This window comes from Dermacentor silvarum, chromosome 11 (assembly GCF_013339745.2).
Source record: "Dermacentor silvarum isolate Dsil-2018 chromosome 11, BIME_Dsil_1.4, whole genome shotgun sequence".
NCBI classification, from domain to species: domain Eukaryota; kingdom Metazoa; phylum Arthropoda; class Arachnida; order Ixodida; family Ixodidae; genus Dermacentor; species Dermacentor silvarum.
The window spans coordinates 102,840,935-102,859,047 of record NC_051164.1 but is presented as its reverse complement, the minus strand read 5'-3'; the positions used below and the strand labels follow the sequence as shown (position 1 = coordinate 102,859,047).

General features: G+C 50.7%; 1 protein-coding gene across 1 annotated transcript in view; it reads right to left on the bottom strand.

Annotated features, from left to right (window-relative positions):
* Positions 1-17,288, bottom strand: part of LOC119434136 (elongation of very long chain fatty acids protein AAEL008004) — a 52,247-nt gene extending 34,959 nt beyond the window's left edge. The window contains exon 1 of the mRNA XM_037701459.2: positions 17,272-17,288. The gene's annotated coding sequence lies outside the window, so the exon portion shown is untranslated. The remainder of the gene's footprint in view (positions 1-17,271) is intronic.
* Between the last annotated feature and the right edge of the window lie 825 nt (positions 17,289-18,113).

The following is an 18,113-nucleotide window of genomic DNA, read 5'->3' as shown; positions in this document are numbered from 1 at the left end:
GAAGACGATAAGACATGTTTAATCAGAGCGAATTATTGCATTTATGCCGCAGTACTTTGTTGAAAATTTTCTGTTTGCAAAGTCACAAAGCCGTTTGAAGTCAGAAGGACTAAGGTTAGGCAAATTCATGTATCAACCATCATTACCATCTAAGTTCTAGAAGTTTCATCTGAAAAAAAAAAAAAATACGAGAGTTCCCTCTCGTATTTTTTTTTTTTTTTTTGAAAAGAAACTCTGTGGCGTTACGAAACTCTTAGGCGTGCCGAGGCACACGGGTACGCTCTCCTCCCTACCTGCGCGACGAAAAGTAGTGCGCCCACGTCCTGACGCACTTATCCGAGACTGTGACGTCTTTGAGCGTGTAGATAAGCTTGCCAGCAAAGTGCACATGGTCACAGGGGTTGCATTGGTGCATCGTGGCAGTGCCTTTTGCGGGAATGTTTGAGATTAGTCAAACAGGACAGCTTTCCGAGCTCTTAGCAGCGCTCGCGTCTCACGAACGTTGCCGTCACGATGACGTCATTGCAAGCCATCATGGTGAATTAAGACGCGACAGTCTCGAAGTGCGCGCGGGAGACTCAAGGGTGTGGGAGGGGCGAGGAGGTAGTTGTGGAGAAAGCCACACATGTCAGCGGAGTGGGACGCACCTGTAACGTTTGAAACTTTTTTCGTCTAAGGCACTCCTGTTAAATGCGGACTCCTGCTGTTTCCGAAGCACTGCACTGAATAGAATAGAGGGGAGTGCGGTCGAGTCACCGTGTGCGCGCGCTCTAAGGGGTGATGGCGAAAAGGCACCACGAAGGCGAAGTTCGTGCGCTTGATGGGGTGGGAAAGGAGGGGAGGGGTGTTGTTGAGGAGGGTAGCCGGTCGCCGGCGCAGTAACGGCTTTTATATCTGGGCTACGCTCGGGTGCACACGCACATACGTACGCACATGCGCGTACTAAGTCGTCGTATTTGTTGATGTTGTTGTTCTGGCCTCGCCGAACACCGCCGTCTGCTGGCCCACCTTCTCCAAGGCGGCGGCGGTGGCTTGGAATGTGGGCCACCGGGCCGGGAATGCCCCGCTTTTTTTGTCGGGCGCGCGCTTCGCACGCCGGCGTACGGACGCGCGTACGTACGCGGGCGAGGAAGAGATAGAGAGATGAGTGAGGAAGTTTATCTAGAGGCGGCAAAATGGAGTGCGGATGGGAGAGTGTGGGAGAGGAGGGTAGATGGCGCGATCAGCGGAGTCTTGTAGTTATTCTCTATCCTGTGCACCTTCGACAAAACTGTGCAGCTTTCCGATGTTTGGCCGTGTACGTTGAGGCGTGCTCACGTGCGCCGGTGCGTGTGCGCAAGAAAGTAGTGCAGCGCGTCTAGACTGAACTTGACGCCTTCATCGTGACTCAATCTAAGTTAAGCTCAGTGCAACGCTCATCTCTGTCCCTCTCCTCCCACCGTACGCATCCGCGAGCTGTCAGTCTCATTAGTTTGTAACAGTCTCTACTTAATCCTGACGTTACCGGCAGCGGTGACTTAGCGGATATGCTGTTGCACTGCTAAGTACGAGGTCGCGGGATCAAATCCCAGCCGCGGCGGCCGCATTTCGATCGGGGCGAAATGCAAGAACGTCCGTGTCCCGTGCGTTGGGGCCACATGTTAAGGATCCCCTGGTGGTAAAAATTAATCCGGAGTCCCCCCGCTACGGCGTGCCTCCTAATCAAGTCGGGGTTTTGGGCACGTAAAACCCCCAGAATTCAACTTACTCCGACGTTTCCATCCCGCTGAGGTGCAATACGTAATGAGCCCTGGCACCTCCGATTGCAATTTCATTTTTGACGTTGTGGGGATTTGGACTCGTTCGTAAACAACCGAAATCAAACAGCGCGAAAGGACGTCTGCCGGGCGTTGCCAGAAGCAGACGTCATCGTCACCGCGAAAGAACACAGTTCATTCGGGGCGTGCGCTCCTGCACGAGTTTAGTGAGACAAGGCGTGCATATACTCTCTATTAGTCGTTCCGCTCCGCTCAGTGGCCCAGTCTAGCTGCCCAGGAAAACGAAGCGGATAAGAGAGGGAGATGCCGATGAAGACACGAACAAAATAAAGGTGTGCTGCCACCGAGCAGGAACCGGGTCTGCGTCGCCCGTGGCCGTATAAGAAGATCCGGCAGGTCGGAGGATCTCTTTTTTCCTCCTCCTTCGCGAGGTGTGCGTGTAGCGCAAGGTTCACGTGTTGTGTGCGTGCGAGAGACGGTCTAGCAGGCTGCCGCCGCCGCCGCTGCTGTGAACTTGACCTAGAGCCCCGAGCGCACGGGCGACTCGAAACGGCGCGGCGCTTCGTCGAGGATGGCGCGCCGCGGAGCACCGGTTGGATGACGGCAGCACTTCCGTTGCATGAAGCGTATATAGCGGACCCTCGAGATTCCGCGCGCTCTCTTCACGTGGCACTTGTCACGTCACACACCCACCGCTGTGTGAGCTCACCGCTCGGGCCTTACAGCGTCGCTGCGCTGTGACGCGGCGTCACAGCGGCAGAAAGAGGACCTTTCTTATGACGTCATACGTTGCAGCGCGACCACTCATGTCGTCATGTCACACATTTGAAGTCACAGCGGCTATAGGACACACCCGTCGTCAATTGTGGGACGTCACTGCTCGTGCCTTGCAGAGCTGTTGCCGGGCGGCGCGTCACGGTTACCTTAAGGGGACTATTAATATGACGTCATGTATTCGAATGTGACGTCACAGGACGTAATCACGTTCTGAACGTCCATCTTCCGATCTGGCATGCACTTTTCGACATCCCCAAGTATACAAGTAGAGCACGGAATTGGTCGTTGTCCTTTGGGATGGCATCATCAGCACTGTGCATGTCACGACCGGCTTGTGACGTCACGCAGGTTGTGGTGTTTCTTTCTTTTTTTTTGTGAGCAACCGGACATGTTGTCCCTGAATATCAAAACTTTAACAGTATAGCATGTGCTGTGGAATTGTGCTCCGTATTGTATATAGCGGAATAAATGTCTTCTTGACGTTCTTTAACGTCCCCCAAAGCTCGCCATGCGAGTGTTTTCGTGTCGTGCTCAGTTACAGGTCGCCAAAGCCACTGTCGCAGCTGGATACACAGAGACCATATCCGACTCGAGCGCGTTCATAAACACACCTAAGTGCACGCTACGGCAAAATTAACGCAGGGTGAAATTTCGTTACCGCACTAGTGCGCCTAGAGGGCAAAAACTTAGGCTGAAGCATTTCCGAGGACAAAAGCAAATGATCGAGAAAAACGTAAAGAGGGCGCCAAAGTATCACGCGATCAGCACCGCCTGCGCGCGCACTTCCTGCTTTCTCGCGTGCTAGCGGAAGGCGGGCGTACGTGGCGCGTAAAACAATGATCTGGGCGCACGTAATGTCTTTTCTCGCCAGCTTAGAAAGCCGACCGTGACGCCAACGCAGTACTCAGACGGAGTGTTCATGCAGCTTGTGACCAAGCGCACTTAACGCGCATTATAAGCACGGGAACTATGAAGTGCTCTTAAAGGGATACCCTATAGGAACAACAACACTAAAGTATTCATTTTGAAAGTCTGTTACCGCTCGTTTAGCGTTGGCGGTAAAAGGCTGATTATTAGCAGAGATTATGAATGCCGAACATGTTTTTTTTTTGAGGTCATTAAAGACGCGGACGAAGCATACTTAACACGGGTTTCAACTACCAAGTGACCTTTCCTCGAAGATACATTCGTATTTTTATGTGCACCCTGCTTACAAAGTGAACGTAATCACCACAACATATAAAACACAGAAAATGGAATAAAAGTCGCACAAGCTTCTCGCTGAAATCTGTGCACCGGTATACGGTTGGTGTTCGTACGTCAGATTTCAACGTATTCTCTCGTATGTGGGGCCTTTTGGGCGTAGGAAACGTTTTCCGATACTTGCCTGGTTGAGTACTTGGTTCCTTTGGAACGCAATGTAGACTTTATTTTTACCTATAAGCACAATTAACTAGACCGCTGAGTAGAGGCAGTTGGTAGAGGCCGTCAGAATCCATGACGTCGCGACCAGGTCTTCCGGGAACGTCCGGTAGGCGTCGCTATAGTCGCCTTTTTGTTCTCGACTCCTTTCTGGCCTCATCAAGCCTCCTTTCAGAGTATAGTTCCGCCAATTTTCGTATTGCGTAATCGTAACTTAGTCTATGTGGTCACGGCGGGCTGTTGCAGGAACCTCACGGCGGCGTCGCCACTTGCCTTTTCCGGCCTAGCAAGCCTTCCGCCACGTATACGGTAAGAGTTTAAGCAGCTGAAGCCAATATTTAGCTCTATAGCGTCCCATTTAGAATATGGGTCATGCATGCTATACACCCACGACTGAGTCGACATTACTCCTTCATTCTTTCTCAGAGTGCAAACGTAGCGTCTTTACGTCGTCGACCTTTACATCACCGGCACCACCCCGCGAGCATGTATTCCCCCTCGCATTCTCTCCAACGATTCTGGCGTCTCCGTCGACGCTTCCACCACCAACATGTTGCCTATACGTACGATGTGTACACAGACACAAACGGCCGACCTCTCCTTTTTTCCTGCTTCCGAAATAACACAACCGCCGCCCGCCCGGCAGCGCGGCAGCGCCGGCTTTATAATCGCTACACGGCGACGCGTACAAAGCAGGCCGCGCGACCAGAACCATCCGCAGCCGCCGCTGACGTCGCCGCCGCCGCCGCTGCTTCGGGCGTTTCCGCAAAGGCGACGCAACCGACGCCAAAAACAAGCGAAAGAAGCAGGACCTCCGACGGGCAAAACGACGCGTCTTGTCAACCACGCGACACGCGGCACTCGCTCTAATCCGCTTCGCACGGTCGCGTTATACTTGTTGCGCTAACCGGGAAGTCAGGGCTGCCGCTACCGCTGTTCAGACCGCAGAATCGCTATACCGCCGTCCAGGTTGGCGGGACGCCGACGGAACAAGAGCGTTTAAGTGTATAATGTAACAGAGCCGACCGACTGGCTCCAGTCTAAGCGCGCTTGCGGTATATACCCACCGGGCAGGAGATTGCCAAATCGAGTGCGATGTATTTAAAGCAGCAACAGCGGCCGCGGCGGCGCCTCGCGCTTATTGCTGTATGCGGCTTGAGAGTGCACGGGGCAACTTCGGAGGAGTGCCGTGCTGCGAATGGCCAACCGGCTTTCGCTGTCAGGTGAGGCCCAGGTGTACGTATGTACAAGCCTTATCGGGATGGACCCCACGTTCTGTCGGCCGTATATATGCGAGAGGAGGGGGGAAAAACGCAGGCAAACGAGTTCAGGGCTGCGCTTGTGTCGAGTGTATACCAAGAACGCACGCACAGACGGTGTTTCCAGCTAGTGTGTGTGTGTGTGTGCGTACGAACGGAAAGTGGAATGAGGGGAAGATACAAAGTGGCCGCGGCGACGGCTGGTGACCCAGTAATGCGCACCGATATGGCGTCGACGGTTTCGATTCCGCGGTGTTCGGCGACTGCATGCCAATGAATGCCGAGCCAAGAAGAACAGGGGAGGTCTTGCGTGCGCTGGAAGAATCTTCTCAACATCTTCATTGATTCAAGAGGAAGCGATCGGATATGCTGCTGTCGTATCCAACGTGCGTCATCGCTTTGGGTTCGGGCGGTATGCTTCTTGAAGGACATCCAGGTTCGGATACCCCAGATGTGTAGGCTTTCCCCGTCGTGAGGGAGAATTCTCTGCAGCGGGTCTCTAAGTACAGCATGCAGTGGGCTGAACCAGGTTAGGTTAGGTTAGGTTAGGTTAGGCTACGAACAAACGTAGCAGACGTGAAGCAACAGCGTCGTCTGTCCCTTTGCCATCAGCTCCTTTCCCCTCTTGCGTCTACAGTTATAGTCTGTAACGCTGTTTTGTTTTGCTACAAGTGCAATCAGGCAAGGATCGCCGGTCTCCGGCTCGGGAAATCTGTTCTGCATCGGACACCGGAGGTTATTCATTAGCCAGTCGTTATAATTTGAATTTCGCTTTCCCGCCTTCTCGCTTGAAGCAGCGCGACACCGCATCGAGCAGCAGAACCAAAGGCTAAACGAGAACGTGTGTGTGCGCGCGCACACGCACACACAAACAAGGCCGGCGCCTATATCCACGTGTGCGCTTCAACGTGAGCTGCCCTCAGCACTTCCGCTATGGCCCACTGACTCCGGATATGTAACAACTGGCCTAGCGTTCTGTCCTGTACTAGATGCCATGCCGACACACACCTCCAGCACCTCCTTCTCCCTCGCTCCCAGTCTTCGAATAGACGTCCTGTTACAAATCAAGAACGCGCGCACGCAACCACCACCGCCTTCCACGGTCCCTGGCTTGCAGCCGTCAAACATGGCTGCCACCCGCACGCAACTGGAGCACGCTTCGCTTGGCGTCTGGCGCGATCTCGTTATCGCCATCATGCATGGCTGCCGCCGCCCTGAAGCTCACTTCCTTCCTTCCATCGCGTATTATTATTATTTTTTAACTTTTTATATATATATTTTAAAGGACCGCGGAGTAAGTGGCCTAGTCACGCCCTTCCTATTCGAATAGCAAGACCTTCGTTCCAAAGGCGAAGGAGCCACCCGTTCTGGCCTACACCGAAGAAGCACGGTGTCGTTATAAGGCCTAAGGATAGTCAAAATGTGCCACGATATGTGACTGTAGGTTAATTGCCCAATAGATACGTATACGTTTATGCGAATTCGATAAAGACGGGGCGAGTCAGCTCGTCGGACTGATTCGAGAAATTCCCGGTCGTCTAGTTCGTGAAAATGCCATGCATGGTGGGTCGGGCCAAGGGAACGTCTTGACGGGTCGGCTCGGTTCGACCCGCTCGGCGAAATGCACGTGAAGGCGGTCCGGGTCGGATTTGGACAGCCATGGCTTCTGACTCGACCAGCTCGTGGCGAGTTCATATAAACGAACATTATGTGGTGTCGAACTGCACCGCGGCGAACCGGTGCAATGTATATCCGTTGAAATGAACCGGTCAAATGCACCGAAGCTGAGCGTCATTAAGCTCGGGCGGTTCTCGGGACCACAGGGGTGAACGACTCGTACTCTGTCGCGGAATAGTTCGGGAATGCGCCTTTGCCGAGACAGTTCCACTGCCCGCCGCTAGGGGACCTTCTTCTCTTACCTTCAGTAGAGCTATTGTATATGGCTCTGCCTTTGGGAGTCGTACTCTAACCCTCAGCAACAATACCCATTAGACCAGGAGTACACTAAAAAAGGTGTAATCATCTCCAGGTGGTCAAAAATTAATCCGGAGTCCCCCCACTACGGCGTGCCTCATGATAAAGTCGTGGTTCTGGCACGTAAAGCCCCAGAATTCAATTCAGGTAGGGCGACGTTAGCAATAATATTAAAAGAATAATAAGCAGGATTGCTGAGCGCGTGTATATATATATATATATATATATATATATATATATATATATATATATATATATATATATGGCTAAGCTCGACTGTGGCAGCCGAAGCAATTGCAGGAACACAGCGAGCCAATGTAACGCGACATAATGACGTATCCCCCTGCTGAGTACCGTAGCGAAACTGGTTCGCTAAAACAACTATTATAGTAAATTATTTAGGAAGTTTTGACGTTCGCCAGTACTTTTTCTAGTGTTTGAATTCTCATTGAAAGCAACAAAAAAATACATGTCGTAAATGTGACTTTTTTAAGATAGACGTCCCGAATTCGTTAGCCTTGGTATGACGTTCTGGTCCGTTCCCTGGCGCGTCCTCGTAAAAGTGTTTCCAATACCAGAGTAGAGTGAAAGAGCTGCGGTCACATACTGTCACTTCCTTCTTCTTACCGTTATAGCCTCCAGGGGTGCGGTGTATATATAAGTGGGGATAGTGAAAACCGGCTGCCATCCACTCTAACCCCCCCTTTCCCTCCTTTCCTCCTCTCCGCACTTAGGTGCACGACCCATCAAAAAGTCGATCCACGCGCGCGGCCACTGACCAACAGGTTAGCGAACCATTAGCCCAGTGCTTCGAAAAGCCATGCACGAGTTTGGACAGACCGCACAGCTGGAGGAGGAGGACCGACGACAAGGCCATTTTCTTCTTTTCATTGCTCTTTTCATTGACTACGTTCGTCGCGCGTACTTATTTCTGTAGACGTTTTTTTGTATATAGGCAGGCGAAAAAAAAAAGAAAGAAAGAAAGAAAGAGAGACGAAAAGCAAGAAGACGTCGAGGAAGGTGCTGTCGTCTTCCTCGGACGGCGGAAGAACTGTAACGGTACCGTATATTACGGTCCTCCGGGCCACTTCGTCTATATGCGACCGTATTGTGTGCCGCCCTTCCCTTTCTGGCTCGTTTATTTTCATCTTTTTTTTTTTTCAGACTCTTTTTTCCCCCCATAGATTTCCTCGTTCCGAGTTCACTACGCTCGTGCCCGTGGCTGCTATATACAAAGGACGCGCAATACTGCCTCCGACGAAGAAGCCTAGAACGGTTTTCTTTGGCTTCCACGCTGGGTTGCCGTGTATAAGGAGCCATCTTTTTTTTTTTTTTTTTTTTCTCGGGCTTCTACTATACCGGGTGTCTGCTACTCACGCCTGCTACTCCGCGCGCTTTTTTTTTTGTTATTTCTTTATTATTACTTCATGAGGTGCACGAAAGAGGTATATATGCCGCTCGGTTTTGGCACCGTGGTGACGTTGACGTATGGTTAAGAAGCGTATGTACTACCAGCTTGTGTGTGTGTGTGTGCTGGCGCATGCGTTCCTTTCCCGGCTTGAGCCGTGCGAGCGTGACGATTTAAATCGGCGAATCGTTGGCAGGTCTGCATGCGTTGTGGGCGCCTCGTCGCGTTGAATGATTGCCTTTCCGCATGTGTGTTAGGGAAAAAAAAAAGAATGAAAGCAAAAGAACCGAAACCCGCTTTTCGGAAACGCATTTCACATACATTCCCCTATACAGATCTCGAATCGCGTCGACGAACGAGGTTCCTTATACACTATATGCTCCCGCGGTTTCCTGCGCGAGCTTGAATCGCTGGCTCGTTTCCAGCCGACGTGTTCCCGTGTATCGTCGTGAGACCTAGTGGAACGATGTCAGGATTCCTCGCGGTCACGGGACTTGGCTACGAGCGGCACCTAATACATCACGCGTTGGGCTTCCGTGTCTATACCCTGTTCCTCCCTCGCGTTTATGTAAAGCATACGGGAGAGACGAAGATATACCTAAGAATAACGGATACGACCACCGAACAAAGGCGTCTGCGGAAGCTGTTCCACTGTGGAGTACCCCCGTGACGTCACATACGCCCTTATTGTTGTCGTATTCACAGCTTCCACTGTGCAGATGGAGATAAAGCGAATCGAGATAACGCGTCAATATGGCGGCGAGCTCGATGACGTCAGTGCATATCACATGTTTCAAAGATAAGCGCGTGGCTGTTAACGTGCATGCGCTTTGTAGGTATATTTGTATTTGGATCCTGTCTAAATCCCGCATCCCTTGCCTAATGTGCAATGTGTCTGTACTACATGTGGTGGTGCAGCTCCTGAATCCAGAATGGATTCCTACGAGCCGCCAGATTATTTAAGCAAAGTGTATAAATTCGGGGCGAGTCGGTATTACAAAGTACAGAATACAGTACGACGTACGCTACTGCGCGGAACAAGAAAGACACGAAGCAAAGGCGTTATTTGTGTCCATGCAGTTCATTTATTTGTGCCTCTCTTGTTTCTGCGCTGTACCGTGACGTTATAAAGCATTTCAACTACTTTTTTTTTTTAAAGTGAAGCCAGTGCCAGAGATTAAAAAAAAAAAAAATTAAATTATGGGGTTTTACGTGCCTAAACCACGATCTGATTATGAGGCACGCCGTAGTGGGGGACTCCGGAAAATTTGACCACCCGGGGTTCTTTAACGTGCACCTAAATCTAAGTACACGGGTGTTTGAGATTGTTAACTATTTCGAATACCAAGTTGGCCGTGTACGTTTAATAGATCTAGCCGTGGGGGTGTTAGCCAGCGCCGCTAGCGGTCATGGCGGAGATTATTCCTTATTGTTATTCGCTCATTTCTATTTAAAGAAGCAGTCATTTCCCGATATGCTTACCTTGGCTTCGTGCGACTGCTTCAATGTCTGTGCACCACGAATGTGCCAAATTAGACTTAACCAACCATCTTTTGTGCATATAGACTGTGTAATTAGTCTTCACATAGACGAAAGCACGGGTCTACAGGACGGCAAATCAACTTACCGGCAGTCTTTAGAATCTCTCGAGGTCGCTATGTATCTATTTTTGGCTGGTTCTCGACTACTAACGTAGATGGCCCCGTCATCTCCCTCTCCATGTTGTTCAGTCGACGCCGAGACCCCAGCGTGGCCGTACAACGCTGGTCGTTCTCACACTGTATATTTCAGTGTTCACTCTCGTCGCAGCGTATATTTATATATAGGGCTTTAATTGCTACGGCAGTAGCGGGCATTTACGCTCTTTTTTTTTTTTTTTCGGTATTCACGCCCGCGCAACTTCCTGAAACCAATTTACTGGCGCGCGGTACACATGAGTGCTCTTTCTTCTTCTACGCTGCGTTTCTCCCACGTGTTTTTATTATTTTTATTTTTTTTTGCACGGCAGTATGAGAGCGAGCTAGTGAACGAGAGGCAGGGTCAAGCGAGCCAAGAGGGGTGGCCTTTTTTTTTTTTTTTTTCCTGAGCGGACGAACGTCCTCGCCCATATATGCCTCCGTGGTATAGGAGCTTGTTATACATTTGCCTGTGCCACGTGCAGGAAGCGACGCGGACGAGTAGCAGCAACTCTCTTCTCGCCCTCTTACACAAGTGGTTGCATACATTATAGACGATTTTTATTTAAAGCCTGCGCGCCCGGCACCGTTATTTTCCGTCGCTTCGGTCCGGTCACGCGGAAGCTTATACGCGTGACCGGCAGAACTTGCGGGATTACGATCGGTCACCAAAGGGGTATATATATATATATATATATCCGCCAAAGACGCGTTTCACGAGGACGAGAGGGGTTCGGCGAAGATTACGATGGATGTTGAGTGACGAAGAACAAAAGTGAAAAGGCTATACATGTATTCCCAGAACGGAGGAAAGGGGACGTGGACGTATAGAATAGACATCGAGGTTTAGCCAGGACCGACTTTCATTATACATGTGCGCACGCGCAGTCGATCTCAATCCACCACGGAAGTTGCGTCCCGACTCGGCTGCGTTACATACGTTATATAGGTCATATTGCGGCATTTCTTCAGCCAGGAACTGCGGTTGCAGAGAAAGATGACGCAAGTATAGTGTGCGCCAGAGCCGCGTGGTGCGCTGCCACGTTTTCCCAGTGTGCCACACGAGGTCGCCCGGATCGTTTCATTGCGAAAAACCGCAGTACAGTGTTTTGAATTCGCGCGAACGGGCGTGACGACGAAATACGTGCGGAATGTCCAAGCTTTTTCGAATTCCTTCGGTGCGAGTGGGTCGCATTACAAGTTGCGCTCACCACACCTGACTCGACAGAGCTTACTGCAACTCGTTCCGGCCCGGTCGAGGTCGTAGGGACAGCGTGCGTCGAGATCGAGGAGTGTTGGAGCGCGAGCAGAGCGTTCGAGTCTTCGTTCGTGGCTTCGAACCGCCGTCCCCACCAGTCCGCGTTTAAGCGCGAGACATGTGCGTGATAACCATCCGACCCGATTGCACGATTAGTCGTACCAACGACCGCGTCCATGTTTCAAGCAGACCTATTGTGCACTAGTGCCAACAACCGCGTGCACCAAGTTTCCAGCAAAGAGAGTCGTGTGACTAGAGGACCGACAACAGTACCCGACAAATTCCTAGCGGGCTGCGACAAGCTTCCAGCACACCAATCGTACTTGTACCAATAACCGCGTCCGCCATTTCCGAGGAAACCCATCGCACAACCATATATAGTACCAAAAAACCACTTCCAGTAAGTTCCCTGCAGAACAGTCGTGCGTCTAGATGTACTAACGACGTCCATCAAGTTTCCAGCAAACCCATCGTGCGACTAGCCAACAACCACGTCCAAGTTTCCACATTGTTTTACTATAGTTTTACCAACAACTGCGTCCAAATTCCCAGCAGTTGAATAGCGGGTTCCAGCAGCTGAATCAGCGATCTTTCCGATGCTTAATTCGCCCAACGGATCAATCTTTTTTTTTTTTTTGACGCACTTGCATTTACAACCTTTAAACAAGCATTGCTAATTCGGAGCGCGAACTACTAGGACAAAAGCGAAGGCACAAGAAGAAACAAGACACAGCGCTGACTGCAGCAACTGAAAGTTTATTCGAAAGGTTAGGAACTTCAAAAATGCGATACATCATACGTCATCTAACATAGTTTCTAACCTTTCGAATAAATAACCTTCAGTCAGCGCTGTGTCTTGTCTCTTCTCGTTCTTGTCTTCTCTTCGCTCTTGTCCTATAGTAGTTCGCGCTCCGAATTAGCCATGCTTGCGTACCAACTAGCCCGTTTTTCGCTTCTCTTCAAACAAGGTCGAGTTGAGTCACCATGCCTGCTCGCTGATCGCTCAGTCCGACAAGTGATCATCGTTTACATGAGGCGAATCTCAGCCCGCGACAGCGCGATTCGAACAGCCGTCGTCTCGTTCGTGTAAAGTCGCCTGATAGTCTCGCGCAGTCACGCTAACTAGTCTCCGCGGTGCCTCGAAGTTTACCCGATGTTTCGTGCGGCCCACGAAGCTTCACGAAAACCGCTACTTGTTCAAGCGTGTCTAGCTTGCGCGGGTCGCGCTGCGTAGAGAAGCGGTTGGCTGGACCGTGCACGGCAAGGCACCAACTGGCGTCTATATACAAAAGACTGGCAAGCCGGGCGCTACCTGAGCCGCGAAGTGGAGTAAAAGCACTGCAGTCAAGGACGAAAATATACAGGACAAACGCAACTCAGCGCAGCTGTACTTTAACTTCGCCATGCGTTAAAACGGCGGCTACAGCTGAGAGCGCGAAGGTGCGTACCTGTTACCGCTCGAAAGAAAACTGTAATATAGTTCCGCATTCGCGCCTCTTTTGAACGATGGTGTATACTCGTTTTGGTGTATACCAAAATTAGACGCACGAGACTTCAAAAAAAGGACCTATCGCTAAGCCTTTCTGTGACCCGAGAGATGCGTTCCAGAGAAACACACGTCACTCGATCTTCGGTGCATTGACGCGCCGAGCAAAGCGTACACGGGCTATCCGGAGTCGTCCACTGCAGTCGCAGTTCCTGCCACTCCGGAACAGTGCACGGAATTACCGAGAACGAATGTGCACGTATAGAGGCTTGTTTGCCTACATCCATGCGATGAATGCGATGCAGCCGAAACAGGAAGCGAGTGAGCGACCTTATACTCGGCACGTTTTCGGGAGACATAACTCGTCTCTTGTCTTGGCATTCCGAGAAGCTCGGGGGAATTCCACGTTCTCCTGGGACGTATAAAAAGCCTCGAGAACGGGTGCTCTTCGTGGAGGAAAAGTACGGACATAATCATCACCTAGTTACGCGCCGTTAGGCAGGTCTCTCCTACGCTTCCTTCCTGAAGCTGGACCGTCTTATTACTACCGCGCGCAGCAGCGCTTCTTAAACGTTCACTCACTATAACCTTCCTGGTTAGCTTTATGGGTTCTATGCACGCTTAAGGTCTTGGCGACAGCGTATACCTCGCCGTAAGTGTAAATTGTTGCGAATGTGGAATGATTGTACGCTGTGGGCTTGTACGTACTCCGGCAATTTGCGGCAGTCTAACGAAAAAAATAAATAATTACGCTTAACGTTATGACTAAAACTCTAAACAGACGCAAACGAAAGCTGTGCGGCTTCCTTACAACCCCGTGTGTGCCACCGAAGAAAAAAAATGTTTTTTGACTTTTCGGAGATTGAACTCGGGATGGTCCCATATCTTCATCAACGTGCCTAGCATCAATGTGCCTCGCCCACAATATAGACAACTTGAAACGACGAGTGTCCTATAGTCCATCGTGCATTTTCTAAAGCAAGTGACTGGGCGTTAGCCGCAAGAAAGTTTCACTTTAGCATATAGATGTTGCATTGGCAAGCTCGCTTTTTAGATTTCTCTGTTTCTCAACACTCAACATAAACGACGTACGGCTCACATTACGAACTGAGCGTTTAATCGGCCGGCGTCTGATCGCAACCATTTTGTAGCGTTAGCTACACTGGCCTAGCCAAGCCCGTTTCGCGCGGCACATCAAGAGCCGTGCTGCGCATGCGCAAGGGTCAGTGATGTCACACGGCATGCGCACCGGAGCCACCGGAGCCGGCACCTCTCGCGCACTCCGCCGCCGCCGCGCGCGGATCACCGGCGCCGGTCTGCGCATTCCAGAGGAGTGACGTCGTAGCCGTGGTAGATGCACTGGCGCCGGCGCGCGCTCGCTGTGCAGTCGCCGTCTGACACTGCGCTGGAGCCGCTGCGCTTCTGACTGGCGTTTGCCAGTGTGGTATAGCCATGGAGAAGGAGAGCGCAAATGCTGCTCAACAGCGCAGAAGAACGGAGAAGCTTGACTCATAAGAATAATCTTATCTTAAGAATAATCTTAAGAATAAGCAAAGAATAATCAGCTGAACCTTTGCTAACGCTACGTATATCCTGGCATAGCCGAGCTAAGCCACTGCAACTTTTTTTAGCAGTGCGAGATGATTTCGCTCTAATCCGACCTTAAGCGTGTTCCATTCAGTTAACGATTATAAGATACCACATCAAACGGATTCCGCACATAGTTATAGCGTAGCTAGGTCACAAAGCGAGAAACAGACGCACCGACGACGCTAGACGGCGCGCCTGGGAAGCGTCAAAAGAACGCTGTATCATCCTGGCTGTAGGTATAGTTAGCGTTTCAGAGCGTCCGAGTTCTTTCTGGGTGGGCGCTGGTGTCTTATCGCATGTATGTCCACGTGCGCGTAACCCAAGGACACAGCGGATATGCCACATAGCCAATAGTAATACACACCCCCTAGCCCTTACCGCTCGACGCCAGGAACTATATATGGCTTATAGATAAACAACAATAATAATGAAAGATGGAGACGCCAGGCTGAGTCCGCTGAGTTGGCTTGTGACTTTTTTTTTTTTTTTTTTGTGACCGAAGGCATTGCGGACTAAGGTGCGAAGTGGTGGAGGGGGATGCAGGCGGGAAGAAAATGAACATAGCAAGAAAGAGGGGAGAGGGAGAAAGAAACGGTACCCGGAAGTGGAACCGCCGGCGTTCTCAGTTCTTTCTCTGCATGACTCTACTTCCTCAATTCGCGCGGGGCGATCGTTGCAACACCACCCTCGGTCGGCTGAGCTGCGCTTATAGATGAGCGGCAATGAATGAATGAAAGAAAGAATGAAAGAAAGAAAGAAAGAAAGAAAGAAAGAAAGAAAGAAAGAAAGAAAGAAAGAAAGAAAGGAAGAAAGAAAGAAAGAGACGGGCCGTTGGGCGCTGGCTTCGATGGTCGAGGTTAATCGCAGCGCGCCTTATTTTGGTAACGCCTAAAGAGATACGTGAGTGAGACGCCTGTTGAAAAAAGTTTCGCGTAGAAGCTGTGACGAAATAATGGCCGGCACCCAGTGTTTTATAGCTCGCAGTGGCGAATATCGGCTCATTACCAATGTCCTTATGAGATAGCTTCCTTCGTTTTTTTTTTCGTTTTTTTTTTAATGCGAACCATTCATTGCCTCATTCGTGGCATTAATTTTGCGGTAGGTAGGTCGGTTCCTGACTCGCTTTAAGAAGAATAAAACAATTTGTGACTGATGCAGAAATCGAACCTCTGCTGTCGAACACAGCAGCCGGGTGCTCTAACCATTTGACGTGCTGAAGGATAAAAAAAAAAAAAGAAATTCTAGACAGATTTGCACCAGAGTGTGACTGGACTGATTCATCAGCATGTCTGCGCCGGACCACCGTCAGTTATACTTCGCTCCTCGACGACGGGTGCCGCTTGAGCTCTTGAAGCGCATAGACTTTTCACACGTACACTTTTTTTTTTCCAATTTGACACTTCTAATGCTAACGCATTAACAAACATTCGTCGGCTCTTCCACTCCGTGAAGATGGTTGACCAGCGAAGCTGAAACGTGCGGCCCCGGTGTTTATCACTGGGCTAATCCCGAGGGTTCATTAAATTATTTCTCAATTATGAGGTTACACACACGTTCGGCTGCGACGGAGAGAACGACGTCACTGACGTTATGCCCGAAGTCCGCCGTTGTCGCTTGCGTTCGATGTCTCGAGTTTGCTCAGCGGCCTGGTTAGCAGCATTCGCCCCCCACTGCCGCTTAATTGCGATTCTTCGAAATTAAATTGCTTCGAAACTCAATCTGTCCGTCACGTACGACAATGAATGACTCGTACCCCCTTAAGCAATGGCTCGTACCCCCGTAAACGCGGCCTCCTCATTACGACGACAGAAGAGAAGTGAAATTCTACGCTGGAATGATTAGCGGCAACGCAGCCAGCTGTGGAACCAGACGACGACGACGAACGCGGGAGAAGTGGCACGAGCGCGTGCCGAGCACGAGACAACGAGCCAGCTGCGGAAGAAGACGACGACGCTCGAGCCAATGCTGGTGATGATAGTTTCCTGTACAAAGGCGATTTCGCCTAGACATACAAAGCTTCGCTTTAAAACAGGCCACGCCCGCACGCATGCTTTCGTTCCGAAGACAGTGAGCTCTTTGAAATACTCCATAACTGGGAATGCACGAGCCAACGAGCCAGCTGCGGAAGAAGACGACGACGCTCGAGCCAGTGCTGCTGATGATGATAGTTTTCCGTACAAAGGCGATTTCGCCTAGCTGTATACTGTCGCGGTACAACGCCGAGAGAGGACAGGGAGACGTTCTTCGAGAACAGCAGGACAACCTGTTCAAGCAAAACAGAACAGAGACACGTCTTCTTCGTCGTCAGCCAAAATCCCACTGACCCACTAGACGGAGTCCGTTAAGGCTCCCATCGTACGTCGTTGTCGTCTGCCCAGAGCACACGCGTCAATACGATTTCGCCTAGACATACAAACAGGCCACGCCCGCACGCATGCTTCTTTCGTTCCGAAGACAGGCGAGCTCTTCGAAACACTCCACAATTGGGAATGCCCATGAGCACTCGCTTCTCCGCACTTTTGCATTCGCTCGAACGTCCCTCCCCACCCTTCTCTACACCCGGGGGGAGATGGACCGCTCCAACGCAAGAGCTGCACCCTACACTATGGCCACTGCTGGTAGCCCTCGTCAAGCACATCAATGGATCCAGACAAATGGACTCACCGTCAAGACCAGGGACTCGGGACTCCAGCAGCGATGACTCGAACTAACAGTCGTCGTTATGAAATAACGTGTATCTCTCTCTCTCTCTGAAACACTTGTCGCGTGCAGCCCGTGCAACTTCGTCGTCTTCGTTCCTTGCGACTGCTCGAGCTTTGCGCGGCGCCGTGTTAGATTGCAGTATCTCGACGCGTGTGCCCCTTGCCACTTTTTCGTCTTCTTTCCTTGTGGTAGGTCGCGCACTTCGAGGCGCCGTGTGAGACTAAACTATCTCCGGGACAGACCCACTCAGACCAGTTTTTTTTTCCTCGTATAGCAGCTTACGCTACGTAGAAACTGTGCGACGTTGTACAGACGTCATGATCGCCCAAGTTGATGAAGTTTTTATGATCGCCCAAGTTAATGAAGTTTTTAACATTTCTTCGCCGAAGTACAAATGCCATCGTCGTTTTAACATACGCCGTGTGAAATAATGAGCAAAACGAGAACTAGATGAAAGCAAGAGCCAACGTCTCGACAAGTGGTTTTGTCTTTCTCGAGGCGACGATGATGGATGTTTCATATTGATGCATATGTCGCCTTGAAAAAAAAAAAAAAAAGACAAGTCGACTTGTCGAAACGTTGGCTCCTAGGTGCTTTCATCTTGTTCTCGTTTCGCTCATTGCCTTGGATTTCCGTCTCCAGCATTCCCCGTGTTTTCTCTGGACCACGTGACATAGCCACATGTACGTACGATTGTATAACGCGTAGGTCGCTGATGACGTCACAGTCCGTGTTTCGCTCACTTACTACGCGTGTCCACTGCCTATGTAGAACCCACTAATCGCCATGTCGTAGAGTCGCAT